Here is a 22,417-nt window from a genome sequence, read left to right on the forward strand (position 1 = left end):
ATTGAAGTTCATACAACATTATATTCTAAAGAAAATCGATTAATATGCTAGGAAATGTGAAATAAACTGCAGATAATTAGTTTATTTCACTCTGAGATTTTTATAAATTGGGATATACATTCTAATGTACATTGTGCCTCAAAGGTTACGTAACCAAGTGTTATATTATAGGTTATGTTTCATATATATCATCGATTAATTAATATTACTTGTTTAAGGCTGAGATTACATGACGACATATCTAGAAGACGCGAGGCTTTAGGGGCAGGTGATATTCTGTCCCTCATTGAATCTGGGAATACATCTGAACTAGAGATATTTTCGGATGATGATGGATCAGAAAAGAGACACAAGCAAGCTGAGCAGCATCCAATCAATGAAGTACGTTTCGATCAAATTAACCGCATGCCAGGGTTTGATGACAAAAAATTTGCATCAAGATGCAAGGCTTCAGAATGCAACAACAGAACGCACTTCTTGTGCCTAAAATGTCAAGTTACCTTTGCATAAAGAGAGAACGCAATTGCTTCCAGAGTTATCATACTCCATAAATCTGTAGAGAAAGAAAGCTTTTCATTCTTCAGGCACTGTTTCTGTGCTATTAACTACTGTGTCAAGATAATTAGAAGGCAATCCTAGGCTCTGAATTGCCAATACCAAATTTTTGTGTTACTTCTTGGCCATTTTTCAGAAATTGTGTGTCTTTTTTCTTTTGTGGTAAATTTTTAGTAATATTATTTTGGTATATTTTTATTTAGAATCTTTGGTATATTGTTTTGGGACTTATTTTATGCCTAATTTATATACTATTTACTTGAATTGATTAAATAAAACTGTATAAATAATATTAACTCTGCCTTGTACTCTGCAACCTTCGAGTCACAATGTACATTACAGTGCACATTAAAAATATCTAAAACTGCTCGACCTAGGTGTTGAAAAATCAGATATAATTAATCACAAGGTTTCATTTAGTAAGTGTACAAAATTTTAGAATTTTTGGTCGATTAGAAAAAATTCATGACCGAAAGGGGAAAATATTTCAAAATATGGATGTAATTTCGTCTACGACCTTTATTTAAATGATCTATTACACCTGGTGATGAACCAACACAAGCACTGTCATCATTTTGACTGATGTTCCATCCTCACACCAGGGAAGACACAGTTCTAGTCGCTGCAAATCAGCTTGAAGTTCAAATATAAGACACAAGATGACACCACAGCATTGAGGCGTGATGATACTCCGTATCTGCACTAAAATCTCATTTTTCTCATTTTGTTGGTTACATTAATATTCTCAGGAGTTCTCCAACTAATCCACCTATTTACAGATCTTCCAGACTCCCTAGAAACAAATGATGTGAGGTTCAGTAATGATTTAAAGTCTATACATTTCACTACAATTAAATTGGATCACGTTTATATAAACTGCCCGATGTTTAAATATAAAATTATATATCATTCTTTCAACGCAATTACATTTCAAGAATTTCGATATTTACGAAACACCACACAAAGCTTCAACGTCACTAAACTACAAATTAAATACTTTTAAAATCTAACTTCTTTCCACAAGGAATATTAGTCAACAGCCTATAATATCTTATCCAATTTTTCTTCTGTCTGTCGCACGAGGCGATTGGTGCTACTGTGGTAGAAGTTGAGATTACCGATCTATACGGTCACAAATTTCATTTTGATATGGGTGCTCGTAGAGCTTGATTTATTGGCACGTTTTAGTTCGAATTTAGAACATTGTAGTCGGGGAAACATGTTGAATCCTACTGAACCTTTTTTCCAGTGCTTCCGGGTTGAGAATAGTTGGAGAGCCTGTAGTGGGTTTTGGGGAGTCTTAGGAAGGGAAGAAATTTTTGTCTGGACGATGTTTAACCAGGGAATTTCAGTAGCTCGTAAGGATGGGGATGGTATGCGTAAGGCACGCAGTGATTGGTGCCGGGGGATAAGGAAGATGAGTGGTTGGTGAGGGGCTGTATTGGGATTTAGCTGCGGTAAGTTTTAAGTGCTATGATTGTTTGAAATAATTCTATGGTAGATGGATACGGAGTGAGGCTGATTGCAACAGGGTGTGTGTGTGGTAGGGGGATTATTTTTATATTTAACAGGGACGGTGGTTGGTTATGTTGATCCTTTGTGGGAAGTAGATGCCTTTTCCTGGCGTTATGTGCCTTGATGGTCCTCTTATAGAATGGGCATCCAGGATAAGAAGATGCGTGATTGCCGAGGGAATGAGCACTCTTCGCCTCTTCCCGTGGTACCGTACATACGGTCTGGTGGCGATGATTGCCTTTAGAATTACCTCGTGTTGGAAAAAAAATTCTTTATCTGAAACATGGTTCAATAGTTATAAGGCTTTAAGCGACATAGCAACATCAGTCCATTAGGTCAAGCGTTATCGTAAAATCTGTCTGTTTGGTCATCAACCAAGATGTGTCCTCAATATTTCCAGAGGTTATCTGGTTTTGGAAAACCTCAAAAATAGACACTCAAAGGAAATTCTAAGCGACATGATGAATGAGCTAGTTTGCCATTTCTTTCCTGAATTAGTCAGTATCACACCCTATGAGTAGGGCCTTCCCTAACACTCAGACTCTCAACCTGCGCTGAAAATATCATTACCAAGTCCACCTGAGCCTCAAGAACTCCAATATTATTGCAGCCATAAATGAGGGTGTGACTTCAATGGAAGCTACATTTTATTCTTTCCTGTGCCGAGACAGAGATGAAAAAGTACCGAATCCATGAATAAGTGACAACAGTTGGTGTTCGTAACATAGGCTGATAGTTTTCCTAATTCGTATTTACAGACGAATCGAAGAATGGAAAGAAAGAAGGAAAGAAACATTGGAGCTGAGTTCGGAAAAGCTCAGTTTGGATTCGCACATGTGGATGTGGGCCCTTTTTACGGCCGGATTCCCTTCCTGATGGCAACTCTATGTGGAGGGATGCAATCACAATTGCGTGTTTCTGTGGTGGTTGGTTATGTAGTGTAGTATGTTTTCTGAATATGAATAGTAGAATGTTGGGAGAAACACAAACAACCAGTCCCCAGGCCAGAAAAATTAATCAGATGCGATTAAAATCCCCGACCCGCTCGGGAAACGAACTCGGAACCCGCTGAACCAAAGGCGTCAATGCTGGCTATTCATGCAATTAGTTGGACACTGTAGAATAAAATCTCATCTGCATTTAAATCATATAAGCAGTCTTGTTCGTCTACTAATGTCATTCTACACCATATCTCCGTTGACAGCTCGAAACAAGGCTACCACTTCATCGAGTAGCAACAATGTGCTCATTATTAGGCGGCGTTGTTCCTCGAAGATACCTGTCTAATTGAAGATATCCATCTTCATTTTGATATTGATTGAAGTACGGTATCAGGCATCGTTCATATCAACGCTTGAGTGCACACACAATAGGTAAAAGTTTGGTCATTTTTTTCTTTCTTTTGTATTAGATGCACTTCCTCTAGCGTGCTTTCCGGCCATTTTCTACGTTGCAACCAAACTTCACATTATTTACTAAGCTCAAGTACTTGAAATTACTCGTCTGGTCAAGAGAATTGTACACGGTAACGTCTCCTACATCCGGTTTCTGTAACCATATTTGAGCTGTTCTACCTATTTTTGTGCAGTTAGTAGGTTTCTAATACAGGTATGGATGTACTTCATAATCATAATTTAACTGAGAATTTAACTGTGAATTGAGTTAGGTATTTTTCATAATTGCTGTATCTTATATACCTCGATCCTTTCCGATGGACGAACAGGACTATATCTAGTTTCGGCCCTCGTATTCCTCACCGTCGTGCATAATATTACCACTATATTAGTCGTAAGAGAGATAACTATTTGTAAGCACGCAGTGGTGACCTCGGGACTCATGTTGCGTAACGTAGGGGGAAAATGATCAAAAGAACGTTAATTATCTTGGCAGAGTATTTGAAAGACACATACAGGATTAATTCAATAGTATACATTTGAAATCAAGAGAGAGACAAAATATTGCAACAATGAAACAAAGACTAAATCGAGTTTGAGACAAAAAGAACCTTTTTGCGTAAGATTTAGAATTTAAAAACCTTCCGTAAACGTATATAAATCAGTCATATGATTCTGTAATGTGTAATGTCTTTCTCAGATAAGCACAAAACCCAACAATTAAAGACCTCCCCGGAATCAAGATGCAACAAACAAATAAGTGATTTTTCAGGACAGAGGACAAATATTTTTGGTTTTAATTTCACTGTATACACTACAGCACCGGTCAGGAGTTTAGGACGATGTAAAGAAATCACGAAATGTCATCTAGAATCTAAAATTGTGCCACGAGATATCTGTAATTTTCTTTCTGAGCTCTCACATCTAATAGGATATATGTCGCCTGATTTCATTGAGTTAGTCGTAATAATGTGGAAGTTATGAATTTTAACTCTTTGACGGTCACAACAAAAGATCAAAAATTGTGGTTATATAATGTACTGTACAGTCTAATTGGTTGCAAATATCAGCGCTAAGATTTTTTTTTGTAGACTTAGAGATAGGTGGGGGCCATTTTAGTATAAATATAGAACTTCCGAAAATATGCGGCACCTTTTTTTGCGTGTTTAATTTTTTTTGAACCAGGACCAAAATGGTTGATTTTTCTTTGCCTTTTTCATGTATGGCCCAAGAAGGTCTCAGGACGAGCTATCGGCATGAAACTTATCTGCCCTGATAGTTCCATTTTCACTTTGTGGATGGCAACCAAGAACACATTTCTGATGACGAGAGCTCACACTGAGACCTATGACAAGAACAAGGAAAAACTGACCATTTTAGAGATGATTTGAAACAAAAAATAAAAGCACAAAAGGCCGCATTTTTTCGGAATTTTTCTATTTATACGAAAATGACCCCCGACTATTGCTAAGTCTATAAAAGAATCTTGTTGGTGATATTTGAAGCCGATTAGAGTACCTAGTACATAATATTTCCAAAAATGTTCACTTTCTGACGTGACCTTCCGACAGTTAAAAATGTATAACTTATACCCTACTTGGCGTAAATCACTGAAATCAGGCGACGTATATCATATTAGATGCGAGAGCTCAGGAAATAGAAATACAGAGGTCTAGTAGCAAAATTTTAGATTGTAGATGGAACTTCATGATTTTTTTATGTGGTCCTAAACTTTTGACCGGTACTGTACTTGAACCAATTGCATTTGCAAGTGAATGCAGGTGTACAAATGAGTCAATCTATTAAAAACAATATTTAATTGTTGCAACTTTTAAAAATAATATATGAATTGGAACTGCTACAATGGAAGATAATCTGCAAATAAGCCTTACATTTGTATATAACAGAAGTGAAATCCTGCACATGTCATTGGAATAAAAATTATAGCAAGTAATATTATTGTCAAAATAAAAATAGCAACAATAGGAATAGAAACGTTAAGAACATATTTCAAAATATAGATGTTATTTCGTCTACGAACTTTAATTCAAATGATCTATTACATTTGGTGATGAACCAACACAAGCACTGTCATCATCTTGACTGATGTTACGTCCTTACACCACGGAGGACAAAGTTCCGCTGGCTCTAAACCAGCTTGAAGTTCAAATGTAAAACATAAGATGACACCACAGAACAGAGGAGTGATGTTACACCCTGTCTCCACTAAAAATCGCATTTTTCAAACTTTCTTGGTTACATTCTTATTTCCAGGAAGTTTTTTAATTAATCCACCAATTTTCAGATCTCGCAAACTCTCTACAAAGGGAATGGTATGTGTGTGTTCAGTCTTCACCTCTAAGGCTAGTTGGATCCTCAACAGCTCTGCCATCAGCTGTCATAGATGGCCTAGGCATCACTGAAGAGGCGTACTAGGGAAATGAGGAGTGAGGTAGTTTCCCGTTGCTTTCCTCACCGTGCCAGAAGTTGGTATTACATATCAGTCTGCCAAGCCCACTGAAATGCATCCACCAACCGACAATATGACCAAGATTTTCACACCATTCATAGTAGGGACTGGCTGCAGAAGGAATGGAATTACTAGCATCGCTCATACCTCAGTCACGTTCATATTGTCAACGCCAAGGATAAGACCGAGACGGATCAATGAAAGTAACAAAATTGCTCTAGCCTATACCAGAAGACATAGTGCACTGTAAACACTAGGTCCTGCCAGCAAAGGCATGCGAATGGTATAAGATTCAGTAATGTTTTCAAGTCTTTACTTTTCAATGGAACTAAATCAGGTCACTTTACATAAATAGCGTGATTTTTAATATAAAATTATGTCATATCAATGTACCACAAATGAAATATTTTGATATTTATGAAACACCACATTATGCTTCAATTAAGTTAATACATTAAAGTTGCAGAACTACAAATTAAATACTTTGAAATTCGAACTTCTTTCCACAAGGATTGTTACCTAACATCCTATATCCCCTTCAATTATTCCTCTGTCTGTCTCGCGAAACAGTTGGTGCCACTGTGATAGAAGTAGAAATTACCGACCTATTCGGTCACAAATTTCATTTTGATTTGGGTGCTCGTAAATCTTGAATTGTTGGTACGTTTTGGTTCGAATTTACGACATTGTAGTTGGTGAACCCTATTTCCAATGTTTTCGGGATGGAGTGCCTCGAGTGGATTTTGGTGAGTCTTTCGAATGGAAGAAATTTTCGTCTCGACGGGGTTTAACTAGGGAATTTTAGTAGCTCGTAAGGAGGGGGTTGAGATATGTAACGGACGCAGTGGTTGGTGCCAGGGGATAGGGGAAGGAAGTGTCCGGTGAGAGGCTGTCTTGTGATTTAGCTGCGGTTAGTTGCAAGTGCTATGATTGTTTGAAGTATATCTATGGAGGATGGATATCGAGTGAGGTTGCTTGCGACTGGGTATGTGGGGGGAGGCATATTTTTATATTTAACAGGGACGGGGTTGGTTTTTTGGTACTGTGTGGGATTTAGATGACTTTTCCTGTCCTAAGGTGTCTTGATGGCCTTTTCGTAGAATGGACAGCCTGCATAAGAAGTTGCGTGGTTGCCGAGGCAATTAGCACTCTTTGCCTGTTCCCGTGGTACCGTAGATACAGTATGGTAGCGATTATTACCTTTAGAATTATCTCTTGTCGGCACAGAATTTTGTATCAAAAACTTGGTGCAATACTTTATACGGCTTCAAGCGACACTGCAACATCTGTCCATTAAGTCATGCGTCATCGTGACATCTGTCTGTTAGGTCACCAGCCAAGTTGTGTCCTCAGATAGTACTACCAGAGGTTATCTGGTTCTGAGGTAAGGGTTTTTCTGCCCGAAGGCAGGTCCGAACCTCCGCAGAGGTGTTCCTGAGCCGGAGTTTACGTGCGGTAGGGTGGCCAGTTCCTTTCCGCTCCTCCATTTCCTTACCCCCCCCACCAACAGCGCGTGGCAACCCGTCCAACTCCTGACCACGCCCAATGTTGCTTAACTTCGGAGATCTCATGGGATCCGGTGTTTCAACACGGCTACGGCCGTTGGCTCTGGTTTTAAAAAACCTCAAAAATAGATGGCGGCACTGAAAGAGGCATACTACGCTACATGGTGAGTGAGGTAGTTGGCCGTTTCTTTCCTCAACTGTCAGTATGACTCTACCTGTGAGTAACGTCTTTCATAGCACTCAGACGCACTATCTGGGCTGCAAATATCACTGCCCTCCACCCAAACATCAATAGCTCCGATAATATCACAGCCATAAATGATCCGAGACTTCAGTGGAAGCTATATTTCACTCTGTCCTGTCCCAAAATAGCAATTTAAAATACTGCATCAATCAAGAAATGAAACAGGTAGTGTTCATAATGTAGGTTGGTAATTTTCATAGCTCGTGTTATTTACAGGGGAATGAAAAGAAAAGTTGAAGCTGAATTGGGACAAGGGCAGTTCGGATTCAGAAGAAATATAGTAACACGTCTGATCTTAGAGATCGAATTAAGAAGGACAAGCCCACGTGCATGCCATTCGTAGATCTAAAAAATGCATTTGATATTGTTCATTGGACCAAGTTATTTGAGATTTTGAAGGCAATCGGGATCAGATACCGAGAAAGAAGTATCTGTACAACAGTCTGCAGTGATATCCGTTTAAGACCAAGGACGGTTGTCCCCTTCGCGTCTTAATCATTTCTACCCCGCTATCCCTCATTTTATTCCCTCTACACTGAGAGGAGTTGGAATTTCCCAATTAGCTGACTTGCACCCAGAGAAGTTGTTATCAGAGTTATCCATCCGTACGCCTCGCGCATATGGAAATTTCGCGGTACGCCTCGAGCACGGACCCCCTGAATGCCTATTTGGAAGTTTCTGATCCATTTAGACCAAAGATAGGCATTTGAAAATTCAGCAGTATTATCAATATTTGAACCGACCGCTTCACACAGTTATGGAAGTTACAGATCAATTGCAGATAGTATTTATTTTATACTTTTTCGCTTCGTTGTGCCCGCCTGAGGAGCGCGATTGAACTTATTAGCAGATGAATTTGCTTTCTTCTCTTGCCAGAACCTCTTCATCCACTCGCTGTGATTTTTCTTTGTTCTTCCGTCCATGCACTGGTGGCACAAAATGATTTTTGTGTTAATTTATTTATTTATGCCTTTCTACACATGGTAGGGCTAAAGCTATGAAGCCTGCTATTACGTCTAACCGTATGGTAGAGTCGTGCGAGACTAATTTTGCAGTGTTGTGACCATCTTGATTTCAAAACAAGATGGCGGACACTACAACCACTTGTCAGGACGTCATTTTTTTTTTTTTTTGACTTATGTTCCTCGACAGTAGAACGCGTATATCACAAATAGTATTAAATTTAAGATGACGTTTAATGTCTCAAATGACAGATAAAAGAGGAAGCTAACTCTGCAAAAAGCATTGACAATTTGAAACGTAGTTTTCATGAAACGGCGCTTCAAAATAAGCCATCATTTGTGCTAGATATGTGACGTCATTCGCATGCTCTGTTATAAGGTGGCGCTGAGTTGACTCGCGCCCAGTTGAAGGTCAGCTTAATCAGTTTAATAAGAAAGTCTACGAAACCCTCAAAACCCTGCGATCGTCACAATAGTGACAGCATACCGCCTTTTTTTTTTACTTTTATTTTTCATGTTATTTTTGATTTATTATTTTTTAAACTATTTTTATTTCCATTATTATTTCTATTATTTTTTTTTCACTTGGTTTAGGTCGCACCGACACGGATAGGTCTTCTGGAGCCGATGGGATAAGATAGGGCTAGGATCGGGAAGGAAGCGACCTGATCTTAATCAAAGGAAACCATCTTCAGGGCTGCAAACAGTGGGGTTCGAACCTACTATCTCCCGAATGCAAACTGACAGTTACGTGCCCCAGACTACGACAATGAACGTTGAAAATATTTTCTTCTCCTCCTTTATTAACTGTATTTTAACTTTTCAGATATTGTTGCGAAGTTATAACCGAATTTATTACCAATTCCTGTGTCATGATTAAAATCCTCCATGAGGCACAGTACAGTATAGGAACGAATAGTAAAATTCGTCTGAGCGGTGAGGAATATCGACTTCACGTAAAAGCAAATGTAGACATGATAAAAGATTTAAATGAATAACGTCGAGATTCACCAACAGAGGCAGCTTAAGACAACCATTCACGTTACAGGAATAAACACATTCCTTTTGCTTGTGTCAGATTCCACTCTGATTGCGAATCCAACCGATATACTTTGCACGTATACGACACTAATCATAATGCAAAGTGACTGTATGATTTTTCTTTGTTGAACAAATCTTTCAAAATGTTATGTTAGAAAAGAATATTACAAGCAGTGTTCACTATCGTTGGTAACTCAAATTGGACGACAGTTCGCTTCATTAAGATATTTCTCAGTGAGTCGGGCGGGTACACAGGACGGAAGAAGTACTTACGTTGAGCGGAAGTGCGGGACGGCCTATTCTCGTGACATCCTCTGCTATTCTGAGCGCACGCCCTGGTGGAAGTAATAACGTGCAGGTAGGCACACGGGAGTGGTTAAAGAGATTACTGGGCAAGAGACCATCGCCTCCACTTGTTGGTGTAGTGGTTGCATTATTGATGAGATTCCTGCTTTCCTTCAGCCATAAACACACTCAACAGCACATCCTGTTTCCCTCTGAGACAACATTTCTTTATGTTTTACCTGAACTTTTCAATTTTTGTTTAATTCCATTATTTGTAGAGAACAATGTGCATGGAAACAGCTTTATTATATCGTGTTTTTAACTTAGTGGGAGCGTGGGTTGGCGGGGCCCTTACTGAGCCCCGGCATTGCTTCCGCTTATTTGTGCCAGGCTCCTCACTTTCATCTATCCCATCCGATGTCCCTTGGTAAACTCTTGTTCTTTTCCGATCCCAACGCTGTTAGATCATTACAGGGCTAGGAAGTTCTTCATCTTCACGCCCTTCGTGAACCTTGTCTTTCTTTGGCCGATATCTTCATTCTTCGAAATGTCAGAACCCTTCCAATTTTCTCTCTGATTAGTAATTTATAAAGGATGGTTGCCTAGTTGTACTTCCTCTTAAAACAACAATCACCACCACGATCATAACATAAAATATGACTCATATTTCAAAAATAAGTACTCTTAGGCTTAACCTGACAAAGAACTGGCTGAAGATCTGGCTATCAGACTGACAAAATCTTACAATTATAGTTGGTTTAAGAATTGAAATGATAATTTACAAGCAATTAAAAAGCAATAATGATAGAATGATTATTGATAAATTAGCCAGCTTACTATTGCATTAATTTCGACCAAACGGTGATACTGAAATAGTATTAGACCTACAAATAATTTCCTTTAATTGCATTTGTCGACTAAAATGCACACGATTCTCATACCATCATCTCTAGATAGTGACAAACCTCATGGTATCGCCCCTCCGGTACAAACCGTTACTTAATAATAATAATAATAATAATAATAATAATAATAATAATAATAATAATAATAATAATAATAATTTATATATATTTTGGGTATTCAACCCTAACGCTGGTTTGATCCTCCACGGCTCCAACAACAGTTGTCATACATATTCCAGGTGTCACTTAAGAGGCATACTAGGGAAATGTGGAGTGAGGTAGATTCCCGTTGCTTCCCTCACCGGGCCAGAAGTTGCTGTTACATATCAGTCTGCCAAGCCCAGTGAAATTCATGAACCAACCTACTCTATGAGCGATATTTTGACACCATTCAGAACAGAGACTGGCTGCATAAGCATCACTCATATCTCAGTCACTTTCATATTGTCAAAGCCAGGATGAGACTGAGACAGGTCAATGAAAGTAACACATATATTCTGGCCCATACGAGATGACATAGTGCACTGTAAACATTACATCTTGCCAGCAAAGCCATAATAAAAATAACTTCGATCATATATCCAATTGATGGCTAATGACGTCACATTCTTGAAGCAAGGATCTCAATCAGCTGACTGGTGTGTAGTGCGAGAGTTTTGAACATTGTGTTATAGGCGAGAATAGTGATCAGCGTACTTAAAAGTGACTTTTAGCTACTGTTAATGAAGCGATGGTGCAGTATTGCGCAGCGTATGGATGCAAGGAGACCTTCAAAAAAGGATCTGGCATTTCCTTTCACGGGTAAGTAAATATTTACCTAAATATGATAGTAGTATAATAGGCGGATTCGGCCGCCACCACCACCACCGGGCTCCCAGAGGCCTCCTCCACCACAGCCAGAGGCCACTTCCAGTGCTGCCAACTTAACCTAACTAGCGGGAAATTTGAATTCGTAAACAAAGCCACGTGCAGTTTTGACAGCCACGTGCTTGTTGACAGACAACAACGCATCGCTAACCTCAGTACTGCCATCTTGACGGGCCTAAACCTCAGTAGTACCAACTTAACCTAACTAGCGCGAGGTAAACAAAGCCACGTGTTTTTTGACAGCCACGTGCTTTTTGACAGACAACAATGCATCGCTAACCTCAGTACTGCCATCCTGACGGGCCTAAACCTCAGTAGTACCAACTTAACCTCACTAGCGCGAGATAAATAAATCCACGTGCTTTTCTGACAGCTGTCATCCGCCATCTTTAATCGACAGAGCACCGTGCTGCCCTCATGCGGGTAATTTCGTCAGCTGTCCAAAAAAAAGCACGTAGCTTTGTTTCCAAACAAGAGCACGTGGAGTTTGCCGCCACCACATTTCAAAGGTATCTAGCTAAAGAGGGCAGCACTGAGGTTTGCGATGCAAAATAGCTGCTGTCAAAAAAGCATTTTTCAAATTATCCGCCACCACATTTCAAAGGTAAGTAGCTAAAGAGGGCAGCACTGTGCTCTATAGATTAAAGCTGGCGGATGACAGCTGTCAAAAAAGCACGTGGATTTGTTTATCTCGCGCTAGTGAGGTTAAGTTGGTAGCACTAAGGTTTAGACCCGCCAAGATGGCAGCACTGCCGATGACAGGTGACGAATTTGTAGCTACTGCGATAAAGAGGGCAGCACATTGCTCTGTAGTTTAAAGATGGCGGATGACAGCTGTCAAAAAAGCACGTGGCTTTGTTTACCACGCGCTAGTTAGGTTAAGTTGGTACTACTGAGGTTTAGGCCCGTCAAGATGGCAGTACTGAGGTTAGCGATGCGTTGTTGTCTGTCAAAAAGCACGTGGCAGTCAGAAAACACGTGGCTTTGTTTACCTCGCGCTAGTTAGGTTAAGTTGGTACTACTGAGGTTTAGGCCCGTCAAGATGGCAGTACTGAGGTTAGCGATGCGTTGTTGTCTGTCAAAAAGCACGTGGCTGTCAAAAAATGCACGTGGCTTTGTTTACAAATTCAAATTTCCCGCTAGTTAGGTTAAGTTGGCAGCACTGGAAGAGGCCTCTGGCTGTGGTGGAGGAGGCCTCTGGGAGCCCGGTGGTGGTGGTGGCGGCCGAATCCGCCAATTATACTACTTATAATGATGATATAAGGGGTTTCATACAGTTGTTGTCAGGTGTCTGTAGAATACATACAATTACATGTAATTTATTTTATTGGTTACAGTTCCAGTTTCCCGCTTACAGCAATAAATTATGAATACTGTGCTTTTATTGATTTCAGTTTTCTTGCTGATGAGACAAGAAAAAAGCAATGGGTAGTTGCATTAAGAAAAAATTATTTCTTTTCTGAAAAGCATTCAAGATTGTGCTCGAAGCATTTTTCACCGGAATGTTTTGATAATGAAGCATTTGGTGTGGGAGTTAAACTGAAGTCAAATGCAGGACCAACAATTTTTAATTTTCCACCCCACCTTTTACCAGCTGAGAAGAGGAAAAACCTCCTGTGAAGAGGAAACTTCAAGTGGATCCTGTTGCATCAACAAGTTGTGTGTGAGCAGATTTTCTTATTTTTTAATTATTTTCCTTAGATTTATGCAGGAATGTGGTCTGTCATCCTTATGTGAAATATTTGTCTTTAAGACATTTAGCATGCTGTTCACCTGCAACATATATTGCAGCATATTAGGTTACTATATTACGCATAGGTAAGACATTTTTGTTGTTGACCCTTAGAATTTTCATATTTTTTCTGTGTTTCTCAATAAGAGGAGAATGAGTCTCTTCCTAAACAAAGGTGTTCAGAAAATCTTATGTTGGTGATTACACTGAGGAAATGGTAAAGTCACCAAGGAAAGCCCAGACCTTCATGCAGGTTGCCAGGGAAGTCATTCATAAATCCAATAAGAAGTTGCAATTGGAAAGACAGAAGTATCGGCGAGCTATTAATCAGTTGCAGAATGGGAAAGTCTTAGTAAACCATCTGAAGGAGAAAATGATGGTAACTGAAGATGCTGATTTCACGCTTGAAGTAAAAAGAACAGCTTATTTTTTTTTTCGGTTCCCCTATATCCGCTAGACTTTGGTGGTGCTATTTGAGGATCCAACCAGTATCTGGGTTGATGACCTAACAGACAGACAGACAGACAGACAGACAGACAGACAGACAGACAGACAGACAGACAGACAGACAGACAGACAGACAGACAGACAGACATAAAATTTGGCCAACTCCTATCGAATAGCGCCAAGGGGTCTGCTCAGGGCTTAACGACGGACGAATCACCATCAACAGCGTCATATGCCCTCACTCCATATGAGCACTGCGGAGAAGTTTGGAATTTAACCCAGGCATTTGGCACGCAATTTAGTGATTAGAAATTGTATACCACCACCTCCCATATGCTGCCAGCCAACATTCTGCTGGTAAAAATGTGTTTGACCAACGGGACTCGAACCGGCTAACTGTGGTCTCAGGCTGTATAGACTTCAACACCTTAATGATTATTGGTCACCAGGGGGCTGTATGATTAAACACAATAATAGATTAATAAGCCATCACAAAATTCCTAACGGCTGAAGCATCAAACTGACGAGTACGTCCTTCTGCAGAGCTGTTCGAAAAATGTTGGCTGTGCGGTTAGGGCCGCGCAGCTGTGAGCTTGCATCCTGGATATTGTGGGTTCGAACCCCACTGTCGGCAGCCCTGAGGATGGTTTCCATGGTTTCCCATTTTCACACCAGGCAAATGCCATGGCCGCTACCTTCCTGCTCCTGGCCCTTTCATATTCCATCGTACCCATAATACCTATCTGTTTCAGTGAAACGTGAAGAAAATTGTAAAAAAAAAAAAAAAAAAAAAAAAAGAAAGAAAGAAAGAAAGAAAAGGTTGAACATGGCATCAATGTGGCCAAGCCTTAAACTACATAAGGATGTTGTTAATTAAGTCTCCCGAGTGGTCAGCTGATTCATGCAGCGCACAGGCTAGAAATTCATTAGAATTGTATATATGCCACTTTATATATAGTGCCGAGATTGTTGAAATGCTGAACAATAATACGTCCTAACAATCCACTTTCGCTTGAATAAAGTATTACGAGCTGTAGCAGTAAAATTTAATATTTAATATTGAATACTCCCATTTTTGCACATCACTGTAAGGATTAAAATAGAGAAAAGATTCGAATGTTTATATTAATTCAAAATTACCTGAGAAAGATCGCATGATACTCTGTAACGAGATCATTTATGATCTAAATAAATTTAAAAAATTCAATCTACTTTAAAACGTACAGCAATGAAGAAAATACGAATAATTCTGTAATGAATAAATATAACCAGGTATGAAATATTATTGCCAGATAGAGGGAAAATTTCCACGGAAGAGGCGAAATTGGACGTGGTTGTTGATTTGTGGGGGGAAAAGGGGAAACATTTCAAGAATATCTGAAAAACGTAGGAATTTTAATATTGCCGCACCCTATTTACATAAAAGGTTGTAAAAATGAACCGTCCTCTTAAAATAAGAAAGACTTTTGCGTTTCATAGAATATGTCATATTATATTTTGTTGCACAAAGAACTCAAACTCTGAAACAATCCGCAACATTATGATCAGTCGCTCAACAATAAATTGTTATAATTAAACGTTCAAAGTTGCGAATGCATTTGCATTACTTACCAATAATATTTTAAATTATTATAACTTAGTATACTCGAGTCAAAAACATCAAAGTTTCAGTTAATGTACAAGTCACTTCAAAGTACACGACACATAACATGTGAAATCATATTTCACATGCCCTGTATTTTGCAATATCCAATGCAAGATGATATCTGTCATTCTTCTTCTTCTTCTTCTTCTTCTTCTTATTATTATTATTCTTCTGTGTGGAATAAACATCCCGCTTGAAAATAAAAGGAGGAATCGATGGAAATTATCGCATCAGAAAGTGGGAGAACGGTTGACATAGATAAGTTTATCAATGTTCCTAATAAATAATGTTATGGCCTTTATATCCCACTAGCCTTTTAAGGGTTTTTGAGACGCCAAGGTGCCAGAATTTAGTCCCTCAGGAGTTCTTTTTCGTGCTAGTAAATTTACCAACACGAGGCTGATGTATTTGAGCATCTACGAATACCACCGGACTGAGCCAGGAACGAACTTGCCAAGTTGGTTTCAGAAGGGCAGCTTCTCAACCGTCTGAGCAACTCAGCCCGTCAATGATTGTTTCTGTCTAGTTTTCTGCTGTCCTTCAAATCACTACATTTTTGCTTTAATGCGTTATAGCAATGTGAAACTTTAAGATTATAAATATCAGAGTCGTAGGGAAAAGCTCGTAGATCAGGGAAATTTTAACAATGCGATGGAAATTTCAGGTCTAGATAGCTGGCAACACTGCTATGAAAAAATGTGATTAACAATTTTTGTTATAACAACCACCGTTGCTATTTATTAGTCGTTAAAGATTAACATGAAAATTAACATTCACATAGCATTGGAGGCTCAGTTATTCCTAGAATAAAATTGCTATGGTGACGCATAACTTTTATTAAAAGTATTCCCTTCTTGGTGTGATGACGTTGTTATGTTATGACAATGTTATGTGCTTTACACCCCACTAAGTGGATTTTCGGTTTTCTGGGACGGCGAGGTGCCGGAATTTAGACCCGAAGGAATCCTTCTATGTGCCAGTAATTATTCCAACACGAGGCTGCCGTATTTGAGCACCTTCAAATACCACCGGACTGAGCGAGGATCGAACCTGCTAAGTTGGGGTCAGAAGGCAGCACCTCGACCGTATGAGCCACTCAGCTAAGCTGATGAAGTATATTGGAACCTGTCAATAGTGGTAATTACAGTGAGAATATGTAATAGCAACTTCTGGCTCAGTGAGGAAAGCAGCGGGAAACTACTTCACTCATTTCCCTAGTACGCCTCTTCAGTGACGCCTGGGCTGATGGCGGAGCTGTTGAGATCCCTTCAGGCTGAGCACTCAACATACACATCGTTGTATTCTCGTTGTTGTTGTTGTTGTTGTTCTTACTCCTTAAGTATAAATCATTGTTAAATGACATGTATTGGGCCAGGGTCCAGTAGATGGACGTTTTCTTCCTCAGCTGCTGGTGTAGGATGACAACATTCATTCACTAATTCATTAATTCATTCATTCATGCATTCATTTATTCAACTATAAGGACTCTCTCCTCAGTACATTTTATCCGTGACTGTGAGCGAAGAGTTTCCTTTGCATTTCATGCATACATCAATTCTGTCAATTAATTCATTCATTTACCTATTCCGTATATCATTCATTCCTTCATTCATTTAGAATGAGATATTCTTTCCGTAGCTACCGGGGTTTCGTAGTTATAGATCGAGTGCATTTAATTAATCCATTCAGTCATGCACCCATTCATGAATTCATGTATGCATTCATTCATCGACTCATTCAATTAGGAATGCTCTCTCCCCAGTGAGAGACCGGGGGAGAAGTGTTTATACGTTTTGCATGCATGAATACAATTCAGTCATACAATTGTTCATGCATTCATGCATACAGCCATTCATTAATTCAATTCATGTACAGTGTTTGATATGTGTACCAACACAAATATTTACAAGATTTACTAAAAATTTCCCAAACATACCGATCACCATAAGGCAAAGGTTTTAAAGAAGGAAAGAAGAAAATTCATATCAGGAATTAACACATAACGCAGATAGTCAGAGTGTTCATGAAGGTATAAAACACATCACCATGTAACTCAACACTTTTGGTATTCTTGTTCATTCTGCGGCAAAACACACAACTTCTTGATGGGTCGTTTTATGATAGCGGACTTTTTTCTCACATTAGCGACTCGTACTAGGTTGTCTTCACCAGGATGAACCGACTCTATAATGCCCATTCGCCACTGTAGAGGCGGTAGGTTGTCATATTTGATGAACGCAAGATCTCCAATGCGAAGATTAGAATGTACCTAGGTGCATTTGTGGCGCTGCAGCTGCAGAGTGTTACTATGTTCTCTGTGCTACTGTTTCCAGAAGTCCTCGGTCATCTTCTGCAGATGTTGCCATCTGGAAAGCCTATTTATGGAATAGCGAATTAGGAAGTGCTGTAATTTGCTTACCAATTATGAAGTGAGATGCGGTTAAACAAGATAAGTCTGTAGGATCATCGCTGAGTCTTGTTTAGAGGATAATTCAGACAGGACTCCATTTGGGAAGAAAGGGTACTTAATTCTTCAAAGGTAAACACCGTGCTATCCACAGTTCGTCGCAGATGGTACTTGAAAGATTTCACCATGGTGTAACCGTACAACAGGGTTACAGATTCCATTCAGTATTTTGTTATTAATATTATTATTATTATTATTATTATTATTATTATTATTATTATTATTATTATTATTATTATTATTATTATTATTATTATTATTATTATTATTAACCCGATTCATTAGATTTTATATTATGTTTCTCATCACTTAGACTGTAATAATTAGGTATCACGTATATTATTGTATTTAATCATAGGTTAAGTAGAATTTGTTTGTAATTATTCTGTATTGCTGTAAGGGAGATTTGTTGGTTTCATATAGTCATGTTGTGGCTTGTAACTCTGGCTAGATGAGCTGGCATAGTATTTTGCAATCGAGGCTATGTTTAACAGAGAATGTTGTGTGCAAGTAGATTTCCCGGTGACGCATGAAACTTAGTCATCTGCAATCCGCTTGGGCACGCTTAGACAACACTTGACTGATGATATCAGTGCGTGGGCACGTGATTGCGACCAAGTATCAGTATTCGCCAGCTACTGTATGTTGAAGTGGAAGGGATGAACAGAGAGTAGGGAGATGAGTCGTCATCGCGAGGTTATAAAAGTCGATGCAACGGTGGTGAGAGGTATTCAGATCATATCGTTCAGATCATATGTAACAGTCAGATGTATCAAATGGAAGAAGTGGTCTTAGAGTGATGGTCAGAGCTAAGAGTTGTGTTTTCAAGCGGTCTTGTAATAATCGAGGAGGTCTACAAGTGGTGGTTGTATCCGAGCAGAGACGGGTACTATGCTGATAAAGAAACATCATCTTCTTGTGAGGATGGACTTCACAAGATGTTTAGATAATATTTTCCAATTTCGTATAATATATTGAGTGGACGTAATTACATTGGAGCTCCCTACACGCGTACATGGTATGTAGGCCAACTCCGTGTTATATAAGAAGATAACAGCAGACAGCTCCCGACTTCAGCTCATAGGTTTTAACAAAAATTTCAAGTTCAATAGCGGTGTATGCAGACATCAGGTAATTAAAGCATCAGACATGTTATGCAGTCATAACATGAAGAAGAATGTAATCAGCGGCGATATCACATCTCACTTCAAGTTCATGCCAATAGCTTTTTTGTTTAGATTAAATTTTCCTTTTATTAGTACCTCAAATCTCACTATATATATTTTTTTTTTGTTAAATTAAAAGACGTCAATGATTGTTCATTGTGACGTAAATTATAGTCATAAACTCAGTTTTATTTTTATTATAATAAGTGATTCCAGCTCCATGTTCAATCTTCAATTGTGGAAATGCAACAGTAATTTAATATTGTCCTGATCCATATCCCTGTATATTGCCAGATATGTGAGTTTATCACCTCACGCCTTGAGATAATTGATATAAGAGGTATGCTCTACCGAATTTTGTTGTTTTTCTTAAAAAAGCAACTGGCGCTCAAACAAATGTTATTTATATTGTGTGGAAGATATGAAGGTATATGAGTAGTGGTTGGAGTAGCCACAATGGACTCCCAAACTCCGCCGAAATGTGGTGCTGATGCAGGATGACAATATTTATTTCTTGATAACATTGTTGACGAAATTCTTGCAGTTCCTTCATCTCCTTCGCAGCACCGTCGAAGTTAGTGTCATTGTCGCTATGAATATTTGATGGCCATCCCCTGCGTGACGTGAAACGTCCCAGTGCTGCCATGAATGCATCCGTTGTAAGGTCGGACACAACTTCCAGATGTACAGCTCTTGTGGCAAGTCAAGTGATGATGGCCAGAAGTCCGTGTTCAATTCCCGACTCTGCCACGAAATTTGAAAAGTGGTACGAGGGCTGGAACCGGGTCCACTCAGCCTCGGGAGGTCAACTGAGTACAGGTGGGTTCGATTCCCACCTCAGCCATCCTAGAAGTGGATTTCGTGGTTTCCCACTTCTCCTCCAGGCAAATGTCGGGATGGTACCTAACATAAGGCCACGGCCGCTGCCTTCCCTCATCCTTGACTATCCCATCTAATCTTTCCATCCCTCCACAAGGCCCCTGTTCAGCATAGCATGTGAGGCCACCTGGCGAGGTACTGGACATTCTCCCCAGTTGTATCCCATGACCCAAAGTCTGAAGCTTCAGGACACTGCCCTTGAGGCGGTAGATGTGAGATCCCTCGCTGAGTCCGAGAGAATAACCGATCCTGGAGGGTAAAGAGAAGAAGAAGGTTTGGAATAAATAACAATTAAATAGAATGACAAGTGAGCTCGTCAGCTCTAATGACGACAGTGGACTCTAAGTACAAAAATCAGGTACATTAGAGAACATTATCGGTACAATAATTTACAAGTGAAGAGCAATATAGCTCTAAACAAATACACTCTTACTAGAGCATGTATGTTCTACTCATTTACATCCTAGGGGACTGAGCTCCGAATGTTACTACAGTTCAGCCTCTCAGAGGCACAAGCTTCTTACAAAATTACGTCTGATAAATTTAAACTTCAAATACTGTTTTTACTGTCACTTCTGTTGAACAGTCTTTTACGCATTCGTCTATCAATAATTACAATTTAAAAGGAGACAATGAGCACCCATAATAAATGGCCTTAATGTAAAAATAAAAGGTTTAACGCTATCGGCCATGAACAAAAGCTAGGAGACGAAACACTGCACTCCCATTAGAAAACTCTTAAAACCCTAAATGCGCTTATGGTCGGAAGTTGCAGAGGCTAAGCCTATACTACTACTAAACGAGAAATATTCAATGCCGAAGGAGTGAGAATAATTTAGAGGTTTAGAAAATTTTAGTCACCCCATACCAAGTTTAATCACCGGTTCCCGTGAGATCTCCGAAGTTAGGCAACATTGGGCGTGGTCAGGAGTTGGATGGGTTGCCACGCAATGTTGGTGGGGGGTAAGGGAATCGAGGAGCGGAAAGGAACTGGCCACCCTACCGCAAGTAAACTCCGGCTCAGGAATACCTCTGCGGAGGTTCGAACCTGCCTTCGGGCAGAACAACCCCTTACCTTACCTATACCAAGTTTAATGGGAATCACCAGAGGGTGAACCATCTTTGTTCCCTTAATTTACATTTTTCCCAGCAGGTATTTGAACCGAGTCCTCAGACTTGTCTAAAATGTACATCTACAGTATGACTTTAGAATGTAACATTAAGCAGAGAAGCTTTAAATCTTCCCCTCAAACTATCTGCCTGGAGCTATCACATGTTAAGAACTTTCTGCCGTTACCTTGAGTAGCTGGGCCTTCCGAACGACGGTAGGCAGCCCCTGCCGAATAACACGCCACACTCACTAGGCCGGATCGATGAAAATGACAATATGGCCCTAAAGCGCCGAGCTTTTATAGCATTTCTGAGGGGGAAGTATCGAGAACTCTTTTCTGATAGTCAGGATACCTGTACACTTTCATTAAGATAGGACCACTAATAAATATTTGAGAATTCCATTGTAGGCCTTCTCTCAACTACCATTTTTTCTCAGCATGAATACAGTTATTTATGGCGTAGATTGTAGCGACTTATTCCTCGACTTCCCCTACCGATTTTCGTTAAGATACGACCATTAATAACAACAAATACTTGAGAATTAAATTTTAGGCCTTCCCATAAACTACCATTTAACTCAGCGTGAGTAAAATTATTTATGGCTTAGATTATAGCGACTTATTCCCCAATTTTTATACCGATTTTCATTAAGATATGACCACTAATAACATGAATATTTCAGAATTAAATTTTAAACCTTCCCCTAAACTACCATTTCAGTCAGTGTTATTAACATTATTTACGGCCTAGATTGTAGCTACTTATTACACGACTTTGTATGCCGTTTTTCATTAAATTCTCTTCAGCTGTTTTCTCGTGATGCGTGTACATACAAACAGACAGACAAACAGACAGGTATTACGGAAAAGTAAAATATTCATATCCTTGTTACTGTGGGCACGACTGATACTACAGAAATACCATCCTATTTAAATTCTGAGTGATGTACAGACAAAACTACTATTTTATATATATATATAGTTAGTTATTTTAGAATCAGTGGTGTTATTGATGGACCTAGGTGCAGTTCCTACCTATTTAGTCGTATTTAGAAGGTTATGTAGCAGATGTACCAGTACGCAGCATTATGTACACGCCCTAGGAAAGAAAGATTTATCATGCTCTATCAAAATTTGAGGGATCCATTCTGTTGAATTCTGGCGCCCATACTACGGACATTTCAATTAATTATTTTTATTAATTTATTTTAATGTAGTAATTTCTT

The sequence above is a fragment of the Anabrus simplex genome, chromosome 7, assembly GCF_040414725.1.
Source record: "Anabrus simplex isolate iqAnaSimp1 chromosome 7, ASM4041472v1, whole genome shotgun sequence".
NCBI classification, from domain to species: domain Eukaryota; kingdom Metazoa; phylum Arthropoda; class Insecta; order Orthoptera; family Tettigoniidae; genus Anabrus; species Anabrus simplex.